The sequence below is a fragment of the Puntigrus tetrazona genome, unplaced genomic scaffold (assembly GCF_018831695.1).
Source record: "Puntigrus tetrazona isolate hp1 unplaced genomic scaffold, ASM1883169v1 S000000283, whole genome shotgun sequence".
NCBI classification, from domain to species: Eukaryota; Metazoa; Chordata; class Actinopteri; order Cypriniformes; family Cyprinidae; genus Puntigrus; species Puntigrus tetrazona.
The window spans coordinates 1875001-1880000 of NW_025047944.1; the positions used below are offsets into that span (position 1 = coordinate 1875001).

Genomic DNA, 5000 nt, shown 5'->3' on the forward strand with positions numbered 1-5000 from the left:
CACGGCAGAAAGGCTTTTGGGAATCACTTAGTCGTGTTGTTTTGGCCCTTTAGGGAGCGTGACCTTTGACCTTCAGAGATCAGTCGTCAGGTCTTGTCCTGGTGTGTACGGTCAGTAAATCATTCCCGCGCCGCTGTCAGTCTGAATGGATTCTTTCACTCGAATTAATTCATGTCTTCAGTGTTAAATCCTCCTCGTCTGACCGAGAGCCGCTGAAAAGCCACTTCAGCCGCGACATTTACATGCAATTATCTCCTTACACAATTAACTGCTCCGGGTTAATGAGCGTCTTGCGCGTGTGAGCGTCTCGCCGGCCGGAGACGAGCGCGGTGTTTGTGGAGTTAATGGAACGGCTGCGAGAGAAAACACTTAGACGATAAAACAGACCATCAGTGTTGATATTAGAAATCACCAAAACAAACAAAAGTACCCCAAAAGCGTCTGGTACTTATTTTGATAGCTCCACCCCACACATACATAATCTAACCAATCAACACTTAGTTCTGTGAAACAAAGCAGAGCCAGGGTTATTCCAGCGGGTCTGCACCGATCCACACTAAACACTACAGGACTCACAAAAACTGACTTCTGATCATCACGTACTGTATTCAGATGGTCAGTGTTCACTTTATAGTGTTCAGTGTAGACAGACTTCCTTCTGTCATCTCTATCTTTCTGCTGTTAGTATGTTGAGTACTGTGTGTGTGTGTGTGTGTGTGTGTGTGTGTGTGTGTGTGTGTGTGTGTGTGTGTGTGTGTGTGTGTGTGTGTGTGTGTGTGTGTGTGTGTGTGTGTGTGTGTGTGTGTGTGTGTGTGTGTGTGTGTGTGTGTGTGTGTGTGTGTGTGTGTGTGTGTGTGTGTGTGTGTGTGTGTGTGTGTGTGTGTGTGTGTGTGTGTGTGTGTGTGTGTGTGTGTGAGTGTGTGTGTGTGTGTGTGAGTGTGTGTGTGTGTGTGTGTGTGTGTGTGTGTGTGTGTGTGTGTGTGTGTGTGTGTGTGTGTGTGTGTGTGTGTGTGTGTGTGTGTGTGTGTGTGTGTGTGTGTGTGTGTGTGTGTGTGTGTGTGTGTGTGTGTGTGTGTGTGTGTGTGTGTGTGTGTGTGTGTGTGTGTGTGTGTGTGTGTGTGTGTGTGTGTGTGTGTGTGTGTGTGTGTGTGTGTGTGTGTCTGTGTGTGTGTGGGACGTTGTCTTTAGGGTGTTGTGTCTGAATTAACGCTGGTTTGTTTGTGTTTCTGCTGTGTGTGTTCAGCATGAGTCTTCAGGAGAGAAACACACAAACAAACGAGACGAGAAACATATCCAGACAGATTTTAGACATTTATTTCAAAATATACACAAAATGGCCCAAACAATTTACCTAATGTAATGTTAAAATATTTGACATAAGTAATAATAATTGTTTTCGATACGCTTATTTCCTATTTAAAACATACTTTCTATTTAGATTTGTATTGTACAAACTTGTGTTTTAAGATTGGAAATGTGTTCTTGTGTAGTGCGTTTCGATTTTTTACAAATCTACACTTGTATAATTTTTTATTTTTTGTGTAAATTTTATTCCTGAAACGCAAGCTCTGAAATATATTCTGTCCAGAAGAAAGTGTAGATTCTGTGAAGTTTGTTCATTATAATCTCTAGTTGCACTAAACCGAGTCGCTCTGCTTCATAAAGTTCTGAGCGGTTCGACTCAGAGATTGTTCTGGGTTTAACTGAGCCGTGTAATGAGCTCTTGAGCGTAACGACTCGTTAGAAGCGAAATGAACCCTTCAGAGAGCCGCTGATGCGAACGAAGCTGCGAATCTCCGTCTGCTTCAACAGCCCTCAACACACACTTCAGAGAATCAAGATGAAGATTTACATAACAGATTCGTGCTGGGTGAACATCATGATAATCACCGCCCATTCTTGTATAATCAAGGTCAGATTATGTTATGCATGTTTTGAATATATTGTCTGAAGGAGGACGATTATATCTTTTTTGGTAGTTTTTATTGAGCGACGTCGTTGTCGGCACGTACTAGATCATCTATGGCTCTGAAAACTGAGCGCTTTGTGTGTGTTTTTCCTGATTAACACTCAGATGAGCTCTTTATTCGTTTAATTGCCGTTCGCCACCTCAAATGCTTTTCTCTTAGTTTCAATAACCTCGGTTTGCGAGCGCTGAAGGAACTGAATGGCGCTTGCCGTGTGTCTTCAGCTGAAGTTCACTTCATTATGCAGATGGCGGTGCATGATGGGAAGCGTGTGTCTGATTCCACATCGATTACCTGCTCGTCGCGCTTCACGTTTAGCTCAGCCTCTTCTGAGTCTGGTAATTGTTTAGGGTAAAGTGGGAAAACGGGAAAGCAGTATCGTGATCGCAGGTGGAGTGTCATTTGTTTGGATGTTCAAACAGTTTCTAGTGTCTCTGTTTAAAGTCAGTTAAACATACGGCCATTTTGAAGAGCTCTTCCAGAAATATTCAGCTTTAAACCATTAAGTGGAGTATAATCAAGTGTTTCCCGCTGATGCGTTGCTTTGCCAGATTCGGAGAAGGATGCTTTCTGTGTTACCTAACCCAGAATACCCAGCTAGACGCTGACCCGTGAGCTTGACCAGGGACAGGGCTTAGGAAACAAGGCACTTAAAATCAATGTCCGCTTCCTAATCGCCGGTTAAATCCGTCGCGATCCTTCAATGGTTCTGATCGGCTGAACTTTGCTCTCAGATGTGATTAACCAGGTTTTTATCAGAACATATTTATCTCAAACAGTCTTATCTGCGTTTCCTCGTCGTGCCGCGCCGGACTGTAAATCAGAGCATCTGTTTTGCTTCTGAGGAATTACAGATAAACGGGTTAGTGGACACTTTGGCCCATTGTCTGTTGTTTTGATGATCACGCTTAATAACGCTCGGCATCAATATGGTCTTTAAACCTGATTTGGCTGCTAAATGGAGTTAGTCGTGTGTGTGCGGCTCATCTAATGCCATTAGAAATGTTTGTGAGGAGCAAATTCAATCAGACGTGAATTGAGCCGAAGAGGCCGGAGTCAATGAGCTCGATCCGCGTGAATGAAGAGAAACTCATCCCAGCACTGATTCACTAAAGAACAGATTCATCAATTGAGAGAGAGAAATAAATCTGATCTGAGCATGCGTATTGACAAAACTATGACGAATAATGCTTTTATCTGTTAAGAACCGATGCGTAAGCCGCTGTCAGTGAGGACTAATTGAAAGGAAACACCGGTTGAGGATCTTTTCAGTACAAGGGTTAAAACTTTAAATTACGTACAGTACAATTTTATAAAATTATTATACACTGTAAGCAAATATTCCACTTGTGCGGCTTCATTTTATGCAACCATTATGTAAACTAAAAATCACTTAAAGGAATAGTTCATCCAAAAATGAAGATGCTTATCTCCAAGATGTAGGTGACTTTCTTCAGAAGAACACACAGTCTTTCAGTCATATAATAGAAGTCAATGAGCACCAAACGTTCCCAACCTCTGAGAGTCAGAAATAAAATAAACACAGACGAAACCAAATGACTAAAGTGATGATACACTGAGGTGTTAAGACACCAAACCATCGAATGAACGGTATTTCTTGTTTTTTAACCTCTTATATGTCGGAGCTCACACAGATATAGATGTAGAGCGTGAATGACCTACAGACAGACACACTTTGTGGAAAATTTGGTTTCATCTGTGTGTTTTTTGTGTTGAGTGGAACGTTTGGTGCTCATTGACTCCCATTATATGACTGAAAGACTGCAGCGGTCTGAGTTAAAAGTTTTTGTTTCTTCAGAAGCTACATCTTGGATGCCCCGGGGGGAAGCAGATAAACATCACATCTCCATCTCTGAGTCAACTATCTCTTTAACAGAACCAGACCGCGGTACTTGTAAACAAAATCAAACAGATGTGAAACATTTCATCTGTAATATTAAAAATATAGCATGAAACACTGTTTCTAAGACATAGCTGTGTGGAAAGTTACTGATGGGTTTTCAGTAGATCTCCGGTTAAACAGACGAGACCAAACACGCCGGCGTTTAGCATCAGATACTCACCTCTTCACCTCATCTACATCCACCTGATCAGTCCTTCAGATCTTCTGTGGAGAACAACACTGGGCCCCAATGACTTCCATTATACTGATCATAACCAGACATTTCTCAAAATATCTCACACACTAATTCTAAGCAATTTTACTTGAATATTGCTAGTAAAATTATAAAAAAAAAAAACAAGTAAAACGCATGACGCTCATGTTTCTGAATCACATGAAGATCGAGGAAGACACTCTTTACCTCAGAGATGATCCTCAAGAAATACAGATGAACCAAAGTCTTTCAGAAGCAGAAGAAAATATTACTTTAAAAAAATCTTAATCTCAATATTAAGATGAAAGCAGCTTATCTCAGACATACTTCAAAAAAAATCAAGCACCTCTTTGTTTTCCTCACTGTTGCTTTGTATGTAAACAGAATAAACGTAAAGATAATTATTATACACTGACACCAAAAAAAGCATGGTTTATGAATCTTTTTTTACATTTGAGAAGATCTAGAGACCTTAGAACCTCTCACACTAGAGAGCATTTGATTTCTCCTTTTTAAAAAAATTAGCTAAAGTTTGTTTGTGTGTATGTGTGTGAATGTCCTTATAGTGTTACAAACACACACACATGCACTCACACAGTCATGTACTCACACACACACACACACACACACACACACACACTTTTGTGTACTCACACACACACACACACACTTGTGTACTCACACACACACACACACACACACACACACTTGTGTACTCACACACACACACACACACACACACACACACACACTTGTGTACTCACACACACACACACACACACACTTGTGTACTCACACACACACACACACTTGTGTACTCACACACACACACACACACACACACACACACACACACACACACACACACACACACACACTTGTGTACTCACACACACACACACACACACTTGTGTAC

General features: G+C 41.4%; 1 protein-coding gene across 2 annotated transcripts in view; it reads left to right on the forward strand.

The window, feature by feature from the left end:
* Positions 1-5000, forward strand: part of si:zfos-911d5.4 — a 13002-nt gene that overhangs the window by 6562 nt on the left and 1440 nt on the right. The window lies entirely within an intron of this gene.